The sequence below is a fragment of the Equus przewalskii genome, chromosome 17 (assembly GCF_037783145.1).
Source record: "Equus przewalskii isolate Varuska chromosome 17, EquPr2, whole genome shotgun sequence".
Classification (NCBI taxonomy): Eukaryota; Metazoa; Chordata; class Mammalia; order Perissodactyla; family Equidae; genus Equus; species Equus przewalskii.
This window is the reverse complement of record NC_091847.1, coordinates 54,373,965-54,397,850: the sequence shown is the minus strand read 5'-3', so window position 1 is coordinate 54,397,850 and position 23,886 is coordinate 54,373,965. Positions and strand designations below refer to the sequence as shown.

Genomic DNA, 23,886 nt, shown 5'->3' with positions numbered 1-23,886 from the left:
TTGTTATGATGTTTTATGCTACTTGCTACTTGGCAATTGCATGTCAACATTGGTAGACATTATAGCATACTATTTACTATAGCTGTAATTCCTTCCTACTGTTTGCAGTTAGCTAGCTCTTTTATACTACAGAGCACCAAATGTGTTGAAGCATCCTGTCCATCACATTCCCAGAAGCTCCTGAAATTATTTTGCAGGGCCAGCCCGGTGGTGCAGCGGTTAAGTTGGCACATTCTGCTTCGGTGGCCCAAGGTTTGCCAGTATGGATTCCGGGTGCGGGCATAGCACTGCTTGGCAAGCCATGCTGTGGTAGGCGTCCCACACATAAAGTGGAGGAAGATGGGCATGGATGTCAGCTCAGGGCCAATCTTCCTCAAAAAAAAAGAAAGAAAGAAAGAAAGAAATTATTTTGCGTCTGTTCTTCAGTATAAAACAGTTTGTGCTAAAGCACAGACAAGGTGGTGCCATATTGCTTCCTGCTGCATTTCTATATCATGCTGTAAAAACTTGTTTTCTTTTGCTCTCTTAATATCCAATATCTTATTCTGCATAGGGGAAAGTAATAGCACTTTTCATGCTCATATTGAGGACACTAAAGCATTCTATGATTGATAAATATACCAGGCCACTATGAAGGTCCCTTTCATTTAGATAATCAAGCAGAGACACTATCCCCTCAATTACAAATCTTTTATGGAAATAGTTGGCAATTTGATTGATAATTAAGCAACATGACAGATGAACCATGGATTTGGAGATGAGAAATTGTAACTATCAGAAGGCAGTAGCCTGACCATTGGAATCACATGGGATACTTGTTGAAAATATAAATTCCCAGACCTTTCTTTGGAGCTCTTGGGTGTGGCCAAGGAATCTGTATTTCAGTGGGTGCTCCATGCAGTCCTTGTGGCCAGGCAAGTTTGGGCAACACTGCAATAGTCCAGAGAACAGATCACTGGCACCAGCCCGTGGGAGAGGCAGTGGGAATGGAAAAGAGGGTGTAGAGACACACACACTTAGAAGTTAGAGTCACTATGGGCATTGACTGTAATACTCATATTTCTCTGTATTTTATTATGGTGCTACTACGGAAAATATATTTAAAGGCCACTTCAGAAGCATCATAAATTTCCAATGACCTCTACTTCATCAAAAAAGAAACATCTTTTACTTTCGGGATTCTTCAAAGGAGAAACTCTTTTAACTTATTTAGAAATCTCTTTAATTTCAGAGGAACAAAGCAATGAAACATTGTGTCCTTAGTTGTCCAGAAAATTCAATTCAATAGATACTTTTTAAGTATTTTAAGGAACCATGTGAGATGCTGAAGGAAGTATAAGGATGGAGTCCTTGCCTTCAACTTGCAACCCAGCAGGAAAGAGAAGAAAAAATCCCAACTAACCCTAAAGAAGAATAATGTGGAAAATGGAAAAGAGAGAGGTAAACAAACTGCCATGGGGATGCTGAGAAGGGAGAAATTACGTATTCACATATTAAGAAAAGTCCTCATGGTTGCAGGGTATAAAATCAACACACATAAATCAGTAGCATTTCTATACACTAACAATGAACTAACAGAAAAAGATCTCAAGAACTCAATCCCATTCACGATCGCAACAAAAAGAATAAAATACCTTGGGATAAATTTAACCAAGGAAGTGAAAGATCTATACAATGAAAACTACAAGACTTTCTTGAAAGAAATCGATGATAACATAAAGAGATGGAAAGACATTCCATGCACATGGATTGGAAGAATAAACATAGTTAAAATGTCCATACTACCTAAAGCAATCTACAGATTCAACGCTATCCCAATCAGAATCCCAATGACATTCTTTACAGAAATTGAAGAAAGAATCCTAAAATTCATATGGGGCAACAAAGACCCTGAATTGCTAAAACAATCCTGAGAAAGAAGAACAAAGCTGGAGGCATCACAATCCCTGACTTTAAAACATACTACAAAGCTACAGTAATCAAAACAGCATGGTACTGGTACAAAAACAGGTGCACAGATCAATGGAACAGAATTGAAAGCCCGGAAATAAAACCACACATCTATGGACAGCTAATCTTCGACAAGGAGCTGAGGGCCTACAATGGAGAAAAGAAAGTCTCTTCAACAAATGGCGCTGGGAAAACTGGACAGCCATATGTAAAAGAATGAAAATTGACCATTCTTTTTCACCATTCACTAAAATAAACTCAAAATAGATCAAAGACCTAAAGATTAGGCCTGAAACAATAAGTCTTCTAGAAGATAATATAGGCAGTACACTCTTTGACATCAGTTTCAAAAGAATCTTTTCGGACACCATAACCCCTCAGACAAGGGAAACAATAGAAAGAATAAACAAATGGGACTTCATCAGACTAAAGAGCTTCTTCAAGGCAAGGGAAAACAGGATTGAAACAAAAAAACAGCCCACTAATTGGGAAAAAATATTTACAAGTTATTTATCTGACAACGGGTTAATCTCCATAATATATAAAGAACTCACACAGCTTAACAACAAAAAAATCAAACAACCCAATCACAAAATGGGCAGGGGACATGAACAGACATTTCTCCAAAGAAGATATATGGATGGCCAATAGCCACATGAAAAGATGCTCATCATCACTAATCATCAGGGAAATGCAAATCAAAACTACACTAAGATACCACCTTACACCTGTTAGAATGGCAAAAATATCCAAAACCAAGAGTGGCAAATGTCGGAGAGGCTGTGGAGAAAAAGGAACCCTCATACACTGTAGGTGGGAATGCAAACTGGTGCTGCCACTATGGAAAATAGTACGGAGATTTCTCAAAAAGTTAAAAATAGAAATACTTTATGACCCAGCCATCCCACTACTGGGTATCTATCCTGAGAACCTGAAATCAGCAATTCCGAGAGTCCCATGCACCCCTGTGTTCATCACAGCATTATTCACAATAGCCAAGTCATGGAACCAACCTAAGTGCCCAGCAACTGATGATTGGATAAAGAAGATATGGTGTATATATATATACAATGGAATACTACTCAGCTATAAAAAAGACAAAGTCATCCCATTCACAACAACATGGATAGACCTTGAGGGTATTATGTTGAGTGAAATAATCCAGACAGAGAAAGACGAACTCTGCATGACTCCACTCATAGGTTGTAGTTAACATATAGACAAAGAGAACTGATCGGTGGTTACCAGGGAAAGGGGGGGGTTGGGGTGGGGGGAGGGCACTAAGGGTGAAGTGGTGTACCTACAACATGACTAATAATAATGTCCAACTGTAATTTCACAGGGTTGTTAACTATCATAATCTTAATTAAAAAATGAAAAAAGAAAAGAAAAGTCCTCACGAAGAAGGTGTCATTTGGAATGGTCAGAAAGACAAGGAAATTTTCACTAGATATAACTATGGACAGAGAACATCCCAGGTGAAAATGAAATGCGTGAAGAAAGCCCAGAGACAGGAAGGCACAGTGTGGGCATAGAATGTTATGACTTTTCCAGTTTGATAGAGAATAGAGCCCATAAAGGATGGAAGCGGGTAACAGTGCTTAAGAGGAGGCAACAGTACTCAAGATAGTTAGGCTTAACTCAAGGGCAGCAAAAATCATTGAAGGTGTCCCCAGAAGTGATATGATTGGGATTTTCTTTAGGAAAATGTACCTAGTGATGATCAGGAGGAAGGATTGGAAGAAAGGACCAGAGCTAGGGAGTTTCAACATCATGAAAAAACTCACATTTTCTCCACTTTGAAGATAATTTCTTTCATGAAGTTGAAACTCCCAAATAGTTAAAGGCACTTGTTCTCAAAGTTCAGCATGACCAGAACCATCTGGAAGGCTTGTTCACACAGACTGCCACAGTTACAGCCGGGGCTTCAACGCCCCTCTCAGCAACTGATATAACTACTAGACGGAAAATCAGCAAAGATAGAGAAGAACTGACTGACACCATCAACCAGCAGAATCTGAATGATATTTATAGAACTCTACCCAACAAGAGCAGAATACACATTCTTTTCAAGTGGCCATGGAACATATACCAAGGTTGACCATATGCTTTGTCATAAAACAAACTTAGACAAATTTAGAAAAATTGAAATCATACATATATGTTCTCTGACCATAATGAAATCAAACTAGAAATTAATAGCAGACAGCAAGTAAATCTCCAAACACTTGGAAATAAAACAACACACTTCCAACTAATCCGAGAGTGAAAGCGGAAATCTCAAAAGAAATTTTAAAAATTCACAGAACTAAATTGAAAGTGAAAATACAACATCATAAATTTGGAGGTTACAGCTAAAGCAGTATTGAGTGGAAAATACATGTTATATTAGAAAAGAGAAAATTCTCAAACCAATAACCTAAGTTACCATCTCAAAAAACTAGAAAAAGAAGATCAAAATAAACCCAAAGCAAGCAGAAGAAGAAAAAAATCAATGAAATTGAAAATGGGAAAACAATAGAGGAAATCAATAAAGAAAAACTTATTTTTAAAGCAAAAAGTTAATAAACTTCTAGCAAGACTGATAAAAATAGAAGACACAAATCACCAATATCAGGAATGAAATAGGAGATTTCAGTACAGATGCTACAGCCATTAAAATGATAATAAGGGGGCACGACAAACAACTTTACACTCATAAATTTGACAACTTAGAAGAAATGGACCAATCACACTAGAAATTCACAAACTACCAAATCTTAACCGAGACAAAACAGATCTTCTGAATAGTCCTATTACCATTAAAGAAATTAAACTCATAATTTAGAAGTTCCCATCCCCAAATTCCTAGGCCTGGATAGTTTCAATGGCAAATTCTACTACACACTTAAAGAAGAATTCACACTAATTTTATACTCTCTTTTTCAGAGAAAAGAAGAGGAAGGAATAACTCATTTTATGAAGCCAATGTTACCCTCACACCAAATTCAGACAAATCGCACAAAAAAGGAACCTACAGACAACTATCTCTGATAAACTTAGACATAAAAATCCTCAGCAAAATTTTAGCAAATTGAACCTAGCAATATACAAAAAGAATTATATATCACAACCAAGTGAGATTTATTCCAGGTGTGCAAGGCTGGCTCATTATTCAAAAATCAAGCAATGTATTCCAACAAATCAACAGGCTAACAAAAAAAATCATACAATCATATCAACTAATGAAGGAAAAGCATTTGACAAAATTTAACACTCGTTTATGATAAAAACTCAGCAAACTAGAAATAGGTGAGAACTTTCTCAACTTGATAAGCGCATCTACAAAAAAATCCACAGCTATCGACATACTTCATGGTGAAAAACTGAGCACTTTCTACCTAAAATTGGGAACAAGGTAAAGACGTCCTATTATGGCTCTTATTCAACATAGTTAGCTCAAAAAGGATCACAGTCTTACATGGAAAATTATGAAACTTTTAGAAAAAAAATAAGAGGAAAACTTTGGGACCTAAAGCGAGGAGAAGAGTTTCTAGACTTAGCACCAAAAACCCAACCCACAAAAGGAAAATTTGATAAGTTGGACTTCACGATTAAAAACTTCTACTCTGCAAAAGACCCTGGTAAGAGGATGAAAAGATAAGCTACAGACTGGAAGAAAATATTTACAAATCACGTATCCGAAGGACTCTCAAAACTCAACGGTGAAACCAAACAATCCAACTGGAAAAACAGGCAAAAAACGTGAGCTGACATTTCACCAAAGTAGATATACGGATGGCACATAAGCACATGAAAAGATGTTCAAAATCATTTGCTATTAGGAAAATGCAAATTAAAACTACAATTAGATATCACGACACACCTCACAGAATAGATGGCTAAAATTAACAACAGTGGCCAGAAACTGGATCATTCATACACTGCTGGTATGAATAGAAAATGATACAACCACTCTGGAAAACAGTTTGGCAGTTTTTTTAAAAAAACTAAATATGCAGCTACCATATGACCCAGTACTTGTACTCTTGGGTATTTATCCCAGAGAAATGAAAACTTGTGTTCACACAAAAACCTGTACAAGAGTGTTTATAACAAGTTTGTTCATAATGGTCAAAAACTGGAACTACCCAAATGTCCTTCCACAATGGAGTAGTGAAGCCACTGTGAGGCATCCTTACCGTGAACTACTACTCAGCCTTTAAGAAGGAACAAACTGTTGATTCATGCCACAGCCTGGATGAATCCCTTAGATTTATACTGAGTTTAAAAAAAAGCCACTCCCAAAAGGTTACATACTGTATGATTCCATTTATATAACAAATATAAACTTACAAATAACAAATAAAATTGTAGAGATGAAGAACAGACGAGTGGTTATAAGGACAGGAGTAAAGGGGAAGAGGGTGGGTGTTGCTACAAAGAGATGACACAAAGGAACCTTGTGGTCATAGAACAGATCTGTATCTTGATTGTGATGGTGATTACATAAATCTGTGCATGTGATAAAGTCGTATAGAACTACACACGCACACAGTTGTCAAACTGGTGAAACCTGAATAAGCCATGAGGATTGTCCCAATGTCAGTTTCCCGGTTTTGACCTTGTATTCTTGCTGTTCAAGATATCAGCATTGGGAGACACTGGGTGAGGCTACAGAGGACCTTCTGGTACCTTTGTTTTATGCAGCTTCATGTGAATCTATAATTACTTCAAAGTACAAAGTTAAAGAAAATAAACTCAACTATTTTTACAAAGGATGAGGCACTCATAAAAGTGAGTCTAGGGGCTTGGGTGGAATCTTTGGCTTTTTACCTTATATACTTCTATAATTGGTTGAGGTGAATATATAATAAAAATGCAAATCTCAGGGGGCAGAAACACACACTGATGGTGGGCTCCACTCCTAGAATTTCTGAGTCAGTAGGTCTGGAGGACTTAAGAATGTGCATTTCTAGTCAGTTCCAAGGTGAACTGATGCTGTAGGTCTGGAACCCAGACTTCGAGAATCCCAGATTAAAGGAAGTAGGAAATCAACCCAATCCTGGCTTGTTTGGTCTGATCTAGAAGATCGTTTCTCTCAAATAGATAAATATCAGTTCAGATATAATGTCTTTCGACTCAAACAAATGGCTACTCAACCTGGTCCTGGAAAATAAGCAAGTTAATTAAAATGAAATAAAATCAGTTTGTAAAGGGAGATAGCCCTATCTAATCTGTAACATGAAATGAATTAATTCTTCTGAAACACCAGAAAAGCAGCCTTTGTGAAAATCTCCTGCTCACCCTACACTTGGTAACCCAGAGTTTCATATTTTCACATCTACCGCCCGAAGGAAGGACGCTCACCATCTTATGGAGATAGAAGCCCAGCGTAGCTCAGTGAATAAAATGTTATTTTCTTTCTCAGTTCCTTTCTCAGTCACATGTCATGCCCTCTTCTCAGAATGTTTATCACCACCAAGAGTCATATTTCTGTTTGAGTATCTGGTGAGGAACTCCCTACTGAACAGGCCAGGGAGAAGCCCCATAAATCAGAGTCCAAGGTCCACATTGCAGCCTTTCCAGCCAGTAGTGGGACCCCTGAATATTCTTCAAAGCTAAGGACTTCAGAGCAGCACTCTTAAAAATAAAGATCCAGTTACTCGGCGCTGGATGGCATTAGAAGTACTCCAAATCCCCAAGTGAGCAGACCCTGAGGGGCTGTGAATAGTTCCCTTGGCTTCTCGAGAACCCTGACCAGCACTGACCTAGTGAGTTCAGGGAAAACCTCCCCATCTGCAACGCCGGCCTTCTCAGGGGTAAGAACAAGTGCCCACTGGGACACCGGGAGATGGAGATAAAGTATAAAATCATGGGCCTGTAACTATCAGTAAGAGATCGTGACAATTCAACATAAAGAAGCTTGGCATGTCTGTAGCACTTTTGGTCTTAAAAATAGCACTTTGGAGTGTGAGCAAATTCTGAATATTCCTATGTCCCTCCCACTCAAAGTGTGTTCCTCAGACAAGCAGCATTGGCATCGCCTGGGAAACTCTGCGGAGTTTCCCGCCCCACCCAGCCCCACCCAATCAGAATCTGCATGTTAACAAGATCCCAGGTGATCCGTGGGCACTTTAAAGTTTGGCAGCTCACGACTAAGGTAGTATAAACCTGTTAATTACAGCAGCGAAGCAGCCGGGAAAGGGGGTAATATAGAGGCAGGGCTCTCATGAGTGATGGGGGCACCACCACAAACACTACAAGACCACGCTGGACAATGAAGCCATGTGGACCAGGCCTGAATAACTGGGAAAACAGCCATATCTGTGACACTCTGCCTCATAAAATGCCCGTGAAGGCTAGAAAGCTCTGAATTCAAACCTCACATGTTCCCAGAGAAGCACTCATTCAACCCCACCATTTCTTAACTGAATTTCTTGTTTTCCAAATAACTGGTAGTTTGATAGTTTGTAGAGGTTTATTGTTGGGAAAAGTTTGGAATAACTGAATAAAATAGCAGACGAAGTATTCTGGAAAGGTGACAAAATTTATCAGAGAATCATTACGATTGTTCCTTTTCTTTCTTTGTTTTCAAACGTCTAGTTAAAGTGATAAAACCATACGCACTGAGCGAGGAGAGAGGCCAGGAAGTAGAGATGGTCTGCAGGGACCTTAATGGCGTCAGCGCATCCTTGGGGCTGAGTTTGGCGGTGTTTAGAAAATTTCTTGCTGTCTTGCTTCCTATGAACCTTTATGTAAACCTAGCTTTGTAATAATCACAGTAACCATAAATAATTTGAATAATTAAAGTTTAGGTTTTGCAGACAGTTTCAGCATTCAGTTTAAAACATTTTATCTAATTACACAAAGATTTTTAAAATATGTGCTAAATGATGATGCCAATATACGATTGGGGTAACCCTGCAATATCCTTTTCTTTTGAAACAATATTATTTTGATAAGAAGATAAATAGTCCTTTTTTGTCGTGGAGAACTGTAACTGTGTAAACTATTGGGGGACCTTTTCTTACTTATCAAGGAGAATTTGAGGGCCTTCAATTTGCTTAGGACTTTGCAAGAAGCCACATTCACATGAGCACCCTGCCTCTCAGGAGCTTACCATCTACATGAGGAGGCAGACATAAAATCATGAGATACACTCCACAGGAAAAATTGGTAGAATTTTAAATCGGAATATCAGGGGGCAGATAAATGAATCTCACTGAGATATTAGATGAGCTACTGACAGAAACTAGAATGATAGGTGAGGAAAAGAGTAGTGGATTGTGAATGGGAAGATGATGAACTTGGCTTTGGACCAGTGACTGGGAGATGAACGTGAGACGTGGATTGCTGCAAGTCAGTGTAAAGTTAAGTGTGAAATGGACCCTTAATACCAGAGGAACTGAACAGACTCATCAGCAGTGAGTAGTGACTTGAAGCTCCACGCAGTTATGACTTGTATTGAACCTTAAAAAGAGATGAATTTATCCAAGGTGGAGTAGATCAGATAACGGAGCATTGTGAAAGTACAGTAAGCATTTTAGATTTGAGTGAGTAAGAAATAGACACTAAAGATTTTTAGGAAAGAAGTGATGAAAACAGTGTGTAAAAAATGTTGGAGCAGGGAAAGTTCTTGTTCAAGGCTTCTAGAGTTGAAATCCCTGTTGAGAGGGACAGATAAACAATATATTTCAAAGAAAAAGTAAATAAAACTTTGAATCAGACTATCAGGGAGTTGGTGAAGGAGAGAGCCGAATCTTACAGGGAAATTGGTAGTACTAGTGACAAAGACCAGAAATATAGATGGGGAAAGAGAGGAGGATTGTGAATAGAAGGATGATGAAGTTGGCTTTGGACTCAGTAAGTTGGAGTTGACAATGAGATAGCCAAAATGGAAACACGTACAAGGCAGCAGGGCCAGGAGGAGGTGGGAAGAGTTAGGTGCCATGGGTGCGGAATTTACGACGATGTCACTCACACAACCCTGAGAGGGAGCGCCTCCTTAAATTTTGCACCTGCGACCTCAATTGCTTCATCCTAGTCCCCGCCCTGCTGGGCTGATGGAACTTGAGTTTAGATGAAAAACAAGATTGGAGATCCAGGCTTGGAGGTAAGCAGCATAAGAGCAAATGTTGTCCTCAGGAGGTCTTCAAAGTGGGCACCAAAGAGAAGGCAGGATGGAGGCGAAGAAAGAAGAAAGAAGAGCAAGCAAATCTAACATAGGAGGGGCAATTGGAAACTTAGGAAAATGGACATGTCTATATAAACATGGTAGATTTAACAGATGCTCTTACTGTTACTCCCTTCCAAATCACCATGGAAATGGTAATTAAATAATTTTTGAAAAAGCATTCACTCATAAGGATTAAGAGAACAGGTGAGGAGATGAGAGTAATAAAACTGTGCAAGTTTGGGCAGTAGGTGGAGAAGTCATAACTGTCTAGGCAGATTCAAGCAAACAGAAACTGAAGCCAGCAGTGGGACAAAGTCTGGGAGCAAATATATTTGCACCACAGAACCCCAAAAGGCTCAGGAATTGGAGGCACTTGACACCTCTGGGGGTAGGGGTGTGGGTGAACTGAAAACAAAAGGATTGGTTAAAATTCTGCATATTCTAGAGCAGTTATATATAACAGCTTCCCTTCCCCAGCCAGCACTGTTAGGCAATACCCAACCTGTAACCCGGCAGAATTTGAGAGGTCTATTCTCTTGAAAAGTTGAAGTAGAGTGACTCTGAACACAGGAATACAAATCACAGCCAAGCATAGAATTGTCTTACTGAAAACAGAAAGACTAAGTGAAAGTCTGCATTCGGCACAGCACCCTTCCCCAACTGGATTCCAAGAGTGCTGGGAGCCTGGCTTCTATCTCCCAGGCAGGAGTTCCCTCTGAAAAAAACTGAACAATCTAAAGAAAAGACCCTTAAATGTGAACAGCATCAGGCACTCCCCTGAGAGAACGCAGTCAGGTCTCCTAACAGTGGAGCATAGTGGTCATCCAGCACGGACTTGGACACAGTCAAGTGTTTAGATTTCCTGAAGCAGAAGCGAAAGACATGAGGTTCCATATTAAGAAGGCTCTTCGAGTACCCAGCATAGTAAGTGAAAAAAGGCTGATATCAAATCTCATAATCATGAAATTTCAGAACTGTGGAAACAAAGAGGAAATCCAGGAACTTCGATGCAAGGGCCACTCACAAAGGATGGCATAGGAAATCTTAACGGCAAAGTTGGAAACCAGAAGACAGTGGAGCAATGCCTTCAAAATAGTGAGGAAAAATTATTTGTATACAAGAATTCTATTCTCAGCCAAACTGTTGATCAAACGTAAGGACAGAATAAAAACATTTTGGGAAATATAAAGACAAAACAATCATCTTCTCTGCATTTTTTTATTAAGAAGCAAATAAACAAGAGACTTAATACCCCAAAAGGCGATAAAACATGAAAGAGGAAGATTTGGAATCCAGGAAAAAAGGATCCAACACAGCGAAAGGCAAAGAGAATCTCCACGATGATGGTGAAGGGAGCCTCTTGGGCAGCGGCCATGAGCCGTCTAGACTGGAGCAAGGGGGAAAAGAGCTTCTGCGGGGGCGTATCTAAGAAAAAGCTTACCTGATTTGTTTGACTGTAGTGAGAGCAAATGTATCCCTTTGTCCAAGGATTGGGGCTAAACTAGAACAAAGAGAGAAAGCTAAGCAAATGCAAAAGAGAAAGAGAGTTATTACTGCTAGGGAAACAACATAGTACATGATTTAAAAAAAACACATATCATATCATATGGCTGAGCTGTGTGAAAGATGTACATAGTCATAAACTTTGAATACTGATCTCACCAAAATGAATAAAGGAGAGAGGAAGGGAGAGAAAGCCAAACCTCATCATTACAGGTAGGAAACTCACATATAACACCTAAAGTGAAAACAAAATGTTTTTAATAGCCATGTAAGGATGTTATTCAGAAACACAAATACTAGAAGAGCAAGTTAGAAGATTTACAAGTGGTTGCCACTGAAAAGGGCTCAGGGGCGAAAGGCTGAGCCAGGGGCTGCCGGTCTTAATCTTAAGGCTTTAAAATGATTTGCCTTTTAAAGTTGTATCTATGGGGGCTGGCCTGGTGGTGCAGCAGTTAAGTGTGCACATTCTGCTTCTCGGCGGCCCGGGGTTCGCCGGTTCAGATCCCAGGTGCGGACATGGCACCACTTGGCACACCATGCTGTGGTAGGGGTCCCACATATAAAGTAGAGGAAGATGGGCACGGATGTTAGCTCAGGACCAGTCTTCCTCAGCAAAAAGAGGAGGTCTAGCAGCAGTTAGCTCAGGGCTAATCTTCCTCAAAAATAAATAAATAAATAAAAATAAAATTGTATCTATGAATATCTTTATAAAAGTTTAAAAAATAAGGGGACAAAAATAAGCAGATCGAGATATCAAAATAAATCCCTTTGTCAAAATCAGATGCATCTACAACAGTGAATGCATGTTTCAAATTTAATGACAAAACTTGTTAAACAATCTGTCAAGTTTTACAATCTCAAGTTAATATACTTTTTTAAGGAGGAAAAATGAGGTTTGTGATGGAATTGTACAGCCACATTATTAAAAAGTGGTTTTTAAGTTAGTTCCAATTACATTAAGTACACTTTAAAATCCTAAATATTTTATATTCTTCTTTGTAACATACACCAATTGCTCTTTCCCAAATACATGTTCATTCTTGTGAGTATTTAAAAACAGCACTGGGTAGATGATGTGTAAATATGAGATGTCCAGGCCACGAAGGTTTAAAAATTCATTTCCCATGTTTTCCAGATGTCTATCTGGTAGAACCCCTCACTGATTTTTTTTCCAATTCACTATTTGAATTGTTTATCCCACTTGTAAATATGAGTAGCTTTAAACAGCGGCTCACAACATATTTCAACTGAAACAGAAACATTTCTCTGGGACAGAAAACTGCACTGGATTCAAACAATAGATTAGAGATGAAATAGTGGTTTTGTGGTTGTTTTTGACATCTAAAACGGGCTGAAGTATTTTCATCCCTTTGCTGCCTGTTGTTTCTCCAGATACCTAATAACTTTCAAGATTCCTGCACATTAAATGCACTGAAACCCTGTCCAATGCAAAGTGATATTTTCCTTTCTATTTTTCATTTCTGGATGCTGGCTCCAGTCAACAATATAATCATTTTCTCTTATTGATTTTCTCATAAAGTGTATCCTTGTTAGGTTCATTGATGACTATACATTACTGAGGCACCCGATAAAATTTCGTTGTGTTATTACCACCACACAGGAAATGCTTTTTGCTGGATGAGAATAACTACTTCCCAAGGTGAAGATGGAACTGGGTTTGACGCAGAATTCCAGAGAACAGCATCCTTATTTGAAAACTAATCATCAAGAGCTCCCACCCTCAAATCAATTCAGTATTATTCTCTGCCGAGAAGACACACTGTATCATTCTAGCTTGACTTCAGTTTTCCAATTAAAAAAAAAAAAAGATGAATTTTCCCACTTAAACATTCAACAATTGAAAGCTGTAGGTCTTCAAAAGAATTCGGATTCTCTCATGACTGGCCTGGGCACAGCACCTTCTGAATCACTCTGAATAGTTTTTGGAGGCCTGTATCTGATTAGCTAGAATCGATTTGGGCTACAAGATTTGTTAAAACAACTCAGGTCAATAGTGACTTTGCAGTTGCTAGGTTGTATAAATATATAATCCACAGTTATTTCCCCCATTTTTATTTGGGGGTTTCATAATAGAGTATAATCTCAGTAGGCCCTCCTTTTAACTGAGAAATCCCGAGATGGTCTCTCATTTTACCAGAATTATAGGCTTCCTGAAGTTCCTAATGCACCACATGGACAAAAACGACAAAGGATACATTGTTAAAGTTTATTCAAAGGTTATGGATTATTCCCAGGAAGTCCAGCTCAAAAGGAAATAGAATGTTAATACTGTCACCTAAAAATTGGATATGACATCCTCTGATGAGATCATTTATTTCTTAGCTGCATTTCCTCTCAGCCTGTGCCGCTCCTTATGGAGGGGCTCGTGGAGATACTGTTTAAAAAAAGAAAGGAAAATTTTCCTCCTGGTGGGAAATTATTTTTTAAAATCAATTTCTTATTTAAAATTAGAATGATTGTTAAATTTCAATAATAAAAGTATTCAAAGCCCCACATAGATTAGATGACAGCAAATTTATGAATAAAGCTAATTTTAAAAGTTAGGACACTTAAAGCTAGCACTTTGCTACATAAGAAATGGCATATGATACTGCAATGCTTTCTAACTCAGTCTAATCTGAATTAGAGAATGTATTAAATCAAGGTTGTTTCATTTCTTTAAATCACAGACAGTAACTCTTAAAGCTTGCAAAACACTGCTAACCAGAGATGATTTAGGGACCTGATCCTGATTAACAAATAGAGAAATAATTCATTCCAATTGCACATGACTGGCTGCTTCCCCAGACTTAAAACAGTATGTACATGAAACTCTCTTTTGTAGATTATTAATTTGCTTGACAAATCCGTTCTGCAGTCTAGAGGTCCCAGTTCTTGTCTCGATTTTCAGAGCTCTTCTGACTGAAGAGGTTTCACTCCAGTTTATAGGCAGTACACTGGCTAGATTTTCAAATAACCCAACTTTGCTCCCCATTACCCTACTGTCTTCGGCTTAAACTGGAGCAAGTTATTTGTATATCTGCAAGCCTGAGTTTCCCCACTTCAAAAGCGGGGCTGGGGGTCTGTGTAAATTCAAGTGAATCAAGTGTTAAAATGGAATTCGATCCTAAAAAAGATGACCAGGCAGATAGCAGTTTTCTGCATAAATCAGTTTGAGGGAGTTCTGACCACGATAACATCCCGCTTGGCCATTGTATTCGATGTATGTCAACAAAGCTACTCTTTTAGCCATTCTAAAAAATACGCACTTAGGGACTTATAAAAAGCACCTTTTTATTCCTTAAATCATTTTTAAAATAGGCTGTGAATGAGAACTTAAAAGTGCTTAAGAAAATATTATTCATTCTGCAGAAGAGTTACTCCGGCCTAGAATGCAATCTGGTCACTTGGGACTAGTTTAAGACTACAAGCAAGAGGAGGGAAAGTCATTGCCTTCCTCCCTCTGTGACAAGCCAAACCTCCTCAGACTTGGCCTGTCAGCTCCTGAGTCGGGCTGGGCCATCTCTTGGGACTTCTGCAGCCTGCACATGACCAAGATTTTTGAATTCAACAAGACAGAAAATCGCAAAACTAAAAACAAATTTGCAGTAAGGGAAAAAAAATGTACTTTGCTTTCCAGATTTTATTTTAAAACATTTATTCAGGCTTCTCTATGATTTCAAGCCCCACAGCCCAAAGGCATTAAACTGTATTGAAGCTTAATGGCCTGAAAAGTTTCCTTTTGAATTAAAGCACATCCAGTCCCAAAGGGCGGAGGAGACGCATCTGCAGCTAATCTGAAAATTCCATTTCTGATCCTGGACTTTGAGGACGTAAAAATAGCCAGCAGAATATTTTCAAATCACATAGAGGAGAATACGATTTCTGGGAGCTGGGTTTCTAAACCAATGCCTAGTTAAGGGAATTTTACACGAGTGCAGAATGACCTGTGATATAGTGAGGTTTACGTGGGCATGAGAAGAAAAAGAATAAGCTACATAAGCTTGTCCAGACTCTATTTTCCCCAAGTGACTCATTTATTGTAGAGGCAAATTCTAGCACCTTTCATTTTATAGATAAAATGGGGACCTTGTTTCCAGACCAATGGGCTCCAAACTAGGAATGACGTGCAGGGGACAGGTAGCAATTTTAAATTTTTTTATTGAATGTGCACTACTTACCATCTTCTTTAATTTTCTGTTTAGTGTATGTAAAGGACATTTAATGTCCCTTAAATAAATAAATGTGCCTATGTTGGGGTGTTCAATTAAGTAAATCCAGAGACAGCTCTCTAGACACTATAACCGAGGCACAACGAAGCTGTTCTAACTCTAAGTGAGGAATCCCCTGAATGCTGCAGCCCCCGTGGCTCAAAGAACCTGGCCAACAAAAGCTCTATCACTGGATTTTCTGTTACTACATCCTGCTCTTTTTCCTTTCATTAAAATATATATATATATGCGCTACTGTGCCTCGCTAACAATGAGACTATAACGAAAGCACAAATAGCTGGGTCCTTGCAAATCTTTATTATCAACTGTCATTGTAAAATATGTATATTTGTGTTAGTGTAAAACAGAGAACCTGACACAATTGTGTTCCATTTGACATCCTATTTATTATAGTAGCATAGATTATCTCAGGAATAGAGATAGAGAAATGCTCACTATCAAAGTGGACATTTTTAATATCAACTTCAATCTGCCATTTTTGAAGAGCTATTTTTATTTCCATACAAACAGGATATCAAGTATAACTTTCTCTCTCTCTCTCTCTCTTTTTTTTTTTTTTTTGGTGAGGAAGATTGGCCCTGAGCTAACATCTGTTGCCAATCTTCCTCTTTTTGCTTGAGGAAGATTGTCTCTGAGCTAACATCTGTGCCCATCTCCCTCTATTTTGTGTGTGGGATGTCCCCACAGCATGGCTTGATGAGTGGTGTGTAGATCTGTGCCTGGGATCTGAACCTATGAACCCCAAGCCACTGAAGCGGATCATGTGAACTGAACCACTATGCCACCAGGCCAGCCCCTCAAGTATAATTTTCTTTTGTTGATTAACTGTCAGTGTTTCCTCTTTTGAGTGTAAGTTGCCTGAATGATTATTTAGCAAAAAGGAGAATGGGGCAATTCCTGAGAAATATAGATTCTGTTTCTAAGCTTTAGGATGTTCAAAGGAAGAAAGAACAATGCAAAAAACTATTTAAGGATTTGGAAATTTTACTTTATTTTAAATTAGATTTTTAAAGATCTCGATGACTTAACATTTCAAAGTAAGGCAGAATCACCCTCCAAAAGCTGTACCCTCACCTTACGGGATTCCAGTGATCACTGCCAATGAACATCTTATTCAAACAGCTTTTGCTTTTAAAAAATTTACATTCTTATAAGGTTTAATATATCATATTTTTATTGAGATATAATTGACATGTAACATTATATTAGTTTCAAGTTTACAACATAATGATTCAATATGTGTATATATTGCAACACGATCACCACAATCAGTCTAGTAAACATCCATCACCAAATGTAGTAACAAATTTTTTTTCTTGTGTAAGAAACTTTAAGATCTACTCTGTCAGCAAATTTCAAATATACACTACAGTATTATTACCTATAGTCACCACGCTTACATCATATCCCCAGGACTCATTTATTTTACAGCTGGAAGTTCGTACCTTAATACATCTTATTTTAAAGATAAAATGCCTGGCAAAGTCCTGCAAGTCTCAAGGAAAAATAAAAACTATCAATACGCTCAGTTTGCTCCATGGGTAACAACTACCCCCTCTCCTCAGGACCTTTTCCTCCTTGCTCTGGTGGCCAAACCCTCACAAGTCTCTCTGTTGGAAATTCTCATACCTCTTGGAGACCCTTATCATACCTGGATTGAAGCAATTAATTGTACACTTCTGGTTTTAAGATGTTGTAGATTGACTTTGCTGTTCCCCAACATGGCTTCTGAAAACCAGCCCCAAAACAGTAAGAGAAACAAGAAACAAAAACACAAGCTGCATCTTTGATGAGACTATGAGTCATCTGAAATCTCCAGGCATGAGGGATGCACGTGGAGAGCAGGTGGAAGGCCGTAACCGACTTAACTGAGTGGAACGGGTGAAAGCTCAGTTTCTGCAGCCGGACAGACTAAGGAGAGTCAGCCAACAGACTCCCCAAGCCAGGAAAGCCTCAGGAGTGCGAAGCAGCAGGTGCCCGACAGGTGGGAATTAAACGCCTGGTGGTGAAACCAGAGTGTTCGGCTGACATCTACATAGGGAGCAGTCGTTCACCCCTCCCCTCTCTGGGATCCTCACCCCACCCTGCAAGGCCCAGAGATGGGAAGTGTAGTCTCTGGAGAAAGAGAAAGAGACTCAGGGACACGAGACACAGCAAGGAGCAGTGGAGAGATGGCAGTGACCGCTCATCTTCACATTAAACAATGGGATGCCAGGCTCCTCTCCCACCTTCCTTCCAAATGTGACAGATTTATACACACTTGACAAGAGATTCTAGCCCCTTGAAGGACAGCCTCAGAAAACAGACCAATAGAAACTTACATTTGGCGACGTCGTTGGAAAAGGCAGTTCGCAGTCTGCTTATTCTACACTGATTCTCACCAACAGCTAAGTTCCTCACACACAAACAGCACCTCCAATCTTAAATCTGTACCTCACTGCTTTCTCGGCAATTCCCCTTTAGGAATTTTTCCTAAAGGAGCAATCAGACAAGTGGACAAAGATGTGTATTTAACAATGCCTAATGCAACATTAATTATAATAGCAACAAAATGGAAACCTAAATGTTTCCGACAATAGATGATTGGTTAAATAAATGTCATAGCCACTAAAAAGGGCATAGTATATGTACTGACATGGACAGAGACTCATGGCATATGGCATAGTGATAGCGGAAGAAGGAAGGTTTCCAAGACTGTATAATTCCACTCATAAATATATATTTATATATGCATAAATAAAAACATGAAGAGGTTTTTTAAATAGTGGTTATTTCTAAGAGGTAGAATTATGAGAGAATTTTGATTTCTCTGTATTTGAATGTTTTATCAAACGTATCAGAAATCAAAGATAATTCATGTTTGGAAAATAAAATGTTACAAGTAATTTTAAATATAACCCTTGCTCTTAATTATAAACTTACAGCCAAGAAGTACCAGACATTTGAGAAAATCCTCAAACACGAAGGACAGAAATCTAAACTAATAAACCTGGTGGTGGGAGGAAAGCACCTCTAAGGTAAGAGAAACAAGGCGGAAGACAACATCTGAAAAACTGCAGTTAATATCCTCAGGGGGAAAAGAGAAAATATTGTATCCATGAAACAAGAAGAAGCTGTAAAAAAAGAGGATAAATAACAAAGAAGAGCTTTTAGAAAAGAAAAATACGACAGCCAAAAGAAAAAACCTACTAGAAGGAGTGGAAGATAAAGTCAAGAAAATCTCCTAAGGAAACAGACAATGAAAGAGAAATATAAGAAAATTAGAGAATCAACGTAGATTACCGAGAAGCTGATAAATAGAACTGACAGAAAGAAAGAAAAGAGAAAATGGTTGGGAGAAAATTCTCAAATAAATAATATAAGAAACATTCCCAGAACTGGAGTTTATAAATCTGAAAAATGAAAGGCCCCCTGAGAGCCTAGTATACTTAATGAACAATGCCCACATCAGGACATTTTAGGACACGAGATAAAGAGAAGCTCCTAATAGCTTCCGAATGGGAGTGGTAGACCCAGTACCCACAAAGGATCAGGAATCAGAAAGGCATCAGACTTCTCAAAAGCTGCATCGGAACCCAAAGGACGATGAAACAATGAAGGTCATTTTCAATTTAGCATTCCATAACCAAACCATCATTCCAATGTGAGGGCAGAATAAAGATAGCTTAAGAGACGCAAAATATCAAAATAATTACCTCTCTTGCCTTTTTTTCTCAGTAACTCTTTTTTTCTCACAAAACGAGTGAGCAATACAAGAAAGAGGAAAACATATGCTTCAAAAAAGTAGAGAATTCAATTTAGGAAAAAGGCAAAGGAAAATCCCAGGACCACGGGCCTCTAGAGCAACCAGTTCAGATTAGAGCCGGAAGACGCAGGATCTAGGAAAGATGTTTCCAGGGAGAACAAGTTAGGGGTGGGGTATAGGGAGAACCGGATAAAATAGGAGATAGATTAACCCTGAGGGAAACTGGACTGAGAGCCCGTAAGTGAGTATGGAAAGACAGATTAATGGGTACAAAGAAAACAAATCCAATGAAACTCAAGGGAGTCAGACACTCCAGGGAAAGTGAAAAATTACGTGATAGAAGAAATGTAATCATGGTACACTGCTTGGCCCAGACAACAATATTGATAGTCATAATTTTATAATCTCTGAAATACTGATCTAACCAAAAATAATGGGGAAAGACTGGAAGGTAGTGTAAGAGATCGAAGTCCCCTCTGCCAGAGTAGATATTCAATAGGTGGGGAGTAAAACTGATGACTCAAGAGAGAGCAGCATAACTTATTTAGAAATATGGAAGTCCTACCAGAAGAAACAACTGAAAGCTGGAAATAGTTGAAGGATGGGGGCCAGAGCTCTATTGCATAGTCAATGAGACCATTCTTCTTCATCGAAGGCTTTCATAGCTTTTACCTAAAGAGGAACGTCAGTTCTGATATTCTACTACAAAGCGCCTTAATTCTATAATTTAAAAAGTAAATGACCATGCTTTGTTAAACACTTAATATCAAAAAGCAAAGAAATTCCTCCCATTTGACCGCTTTCATCACAGACCTGCAAAGCCCTCTTTGCCAAGATGAATTGGATCAGACTAGACACACTTCTGGCCTGAAAAATTACAGACTGTCTCCAACTTGCACATGGATTTGTTTCAGAAATTCCTGGGCCAGTTGTTTGGAACATGGGGATTTTTTTCCCTTCCCCTCCCCCATCCTAGGAGACATGTTTTAAATGATTGCTCATCACAGGATTCTGAATGGCGGCTTCCTCAGGTAGAAAGCAGAGAGATGGGATGTGGGGAACCATAAATTAGACGCAGGTTATTGTTAAGACTGAGCTTTTGTGTTGGATGGTGGGTTCATGGATACTTATCACTTCCTAAAATTATGTCAATAAAGTAAACAGTAAAAGGTCCAATGATAAGAATGTGTCATGAACTAAAAATACCAGTCCATTTCTATGTACCTGAAGCCCAATGAAGAGAAAAATATATTAGCCCAGAATCCTGTTTAACTGAGGATATAATAGAATAGGATGGCACATTTGCCCATAGGTTGAGCAGTTACATGCCATAAATAGTCATTAAACACGTCCTCACGGGTAAGGCGCTGAGCAAGTCCTACAGCTATGATAATCAACAGAGACACGGCCGAAGGCCTGTGGGTACCGGAGAATCACCTTTATCTTTGAGAATTCAGAAATTATATTTAAATATAGACCATTTCAAATGTTTTAAAAACATACATATAGGGTCGGCCCGGTGGCACAGCAGTTAGGTTCGCACATTCTGCTTCTCGGCGGCCGGGGGTTCACTGGTTCGGATACCAGGTGTGGACATGGCACTGATTGGCAAAAGCCATGCTGTGGTAGGCTTCCCACGTATAAAGTAGAGGAAGATGGGCATGGATGTTAGCTCAGGGCCAATCTTCCTCAGCAAAAAGAGGAGGATTGGTGGTGGATGTTAGCTCAGGGCTAATCTTCCTCAAACAAACAAACTAACAAAAGCATACACATAGTAATTCCCATATGTATCCCATTACTAGTCATGAAAAAAAAATGAGAGGAGATAGTAAAATGGATTAGAAGTATATTTATTTTATCTTGATTGTTGGCACTTGTGAAAAGCAGATTTGATTAGGAATATGGACTGTTCCAAGAAGGTCCGAGCAGGTTCCGAAGGGACATGAGGGTCCTTCTGCATTCTAGAGGAGCTGCTGATGCTGACGCTTCCTTTTCCCTTGTCACACATGTCCTTGAGCTCTGCTTTAACCTTGTTAGTCAAGATTAGGGACGTATTTAGGTCACAGATATAGTGAGTGCATGTGAATACTGAGAAAGTAACTAAAGTCTCTAAATTCTCTCCAAAAAGCAAATTTTTCCTATTATTTTTTTATTCTTTCTTGTACACACATTCTTTTCCAGAGTTTCTCTCAAGTTGCTTTCTCTCGTGCTAAAAATGTCTCTGAGTGTCTGAGGACAATACAGGTTTTAATCCAGAGAGATTCTGGCTGAACACCATACTGCACTCACCTCACAGACCACACAAACACACCTGGTTTCACACACCACACACACACCACACGCACACTCACCCCACATATACCTGGCAGCTCCATAGGCAGCAGGACCCTCTGTGTAGTGGACCCAGACCTAAAGGTCATGGTCATACATCAGGGCCAAGGCTTAACATGGGCTCATTCAGAGAAAATGTAGTAATTCCTGCAGCTATACCCTTACCAGGGGCTGGGCCTGCAGGATGCCTGGTTCCCAGTCCCCAAACACACAGCTCATCCCCCTGCCACCCAGAAGAACAAAGCTATAGGGAAAGGCAAGGTACTTAAAGGGAAGGTTGAGAGGAGAAATGTCTCATTATTTGACTTACATAGCACTTACTCTTTGTCAGGTCTGTTCTAAGTGCTTTACAAATATTAACCTGTGAAGTAGACACTATTATTTACATTGAAAGATGAAAAGACGGAGGCCAGAGAGGTTAAGTAACTTTCCTAAGGTCACATAGCTACAAAGTCTTGGATTTGATCCAGGCAGTCTGGCTCCAGAGTCTGTGCTCTTAATTGTGACTCCGTGCAACCTCCTTGAGGCTGAGCTAGAAAGGCTACTCTCTACCTTTCTAAGTCCCGACATAATTAATAAGCTGTTTTCATTATCAGAAGGAGTAGAGAGTGGGTAGGGAAAGTGCTTGGGGAAGCCCAGCAGAAGGGGCAGAAACTAGAACGGGTGAGTCAGAGAAGGAGAGCCCAGGGACAGGCTCTTTAGACAACGAGAGTCGGTTACTCCCTGGCCAGGACATGCTTAGGGATGGATAATACTGGTGGTCAAGGTAGGGAGAGGTGACTCCAGGCTTGGAGGCCACTCATAAATAGGAAATAAGCCAGAAGTGGAGGTTAAAGTCTGCCTGAACTGATGAAAGGACACTGGCCCTCTGTAGACAGAGCACAGTGGAAAATGAAGCCACATCACTCTCATTAGAGAAGCGTATAAACAGCTATTACAGACTTTTGCTTCTTTTCCCGTCAACTCAGTGGACATTCACAAAAGGCCTCCTATGAGGAAGGCATAACATTGGACAGAGTGAAATAAGGAACGCGGCCCAGATTTTTCTCATCTCAGTGGAGCCTTTACATTTAACTTGATGGTGGGCACGAGCTGTTTGATGGGGACCTCGGCCCCCATGGGCACTTGAGCCCCAGACAGCACAGTCTGCAAGATGGGGAGGAGCAGGCTTCTCGAAGCAATGCCAGTTGGAGGGAAAATGAATAAATAAATGGGGCAAAAAAAACAGAGGAGCCAATGTTCGTCAAGATAAAAGAAACCCACAATAGGAAGGTCAGCCACTCCAAGAATAACTGTCCTGCAAAAACAAAACCAGGCCAAATAGACCGTTTCCTACCTCAGCCAAAATCACCCGCCTTCTGAAGTCAGTGTTCTGTTCCGGTACTTTTTTCTCCTTTATTCCCTATAGGTTCTTCTAAGGTAGGCCATTTTCTGTGAGAAGATATATGTGAGCAAGGTTTCATTTGACATCTGTTTTCCAACCATTAAATTTGTGGTGACTATTTTTAGAACAAAAGATAGTTTAAGAAATAATTAGGTGCCCAGGTGTGATACAGACTAGATAGCAGCAAATGTTTTTAGGATTATGTCTAAAAAATTCAAACTGACTGAAAAGTAAGAAAAAATAATGTAGATTTGAAGTTTGTTAACATGATCAAATTTTTTAAATTCAGCAATGTAATGTGCCTGTACCTCAATTTCTCCATTTGCATGCCGCACTGTTGTTTGCATAAAATGACTCCCCTGACCCCTCCCAGCCCCCAGTCTGTGAGGCCAGCATGATCAGTTGGGTTTCCAGTAGTGGTGATGGATTAGCTCTGATCCACCCTCACCCTTTCTCCCGTTTCCGCCCATGATGAATGGACACCATTACAAGATGGCGGCTGAGGTTAGGAGTGCAGCCTAGGGGAGCTCGCCCCCATGGGGGAATCAGACGCTGGACCTTGGCCTCTTGTGTGCCATGCTTT

The 23,886-nt window shown here is 39.5% G+C and overlaps 1 long non-coding RNA gene across 1 annotated transcript; it reads right to left on the bottom strand.

The window, feature by feature from the left end:
* Window positions 1-253: 253 nt before the first annotated feature.
* On the bottom strand, window positions 254-23,357 carry LOC139076645 (uncharacterized). The gene is made up of 3 exons (XR_011528440.1): window positions 23,256-23,357; window positions 841-930; window positions 254-368 (listed from the first exon to the last, which is right to left on the bottom strand). It is a non-coding gene; the product is annotated as an uncharacterized lncRNA (long non-coding RNA).
* Between the last annotated feature and the right edge of the window lie 529 nt (window positions 23,358-23,886).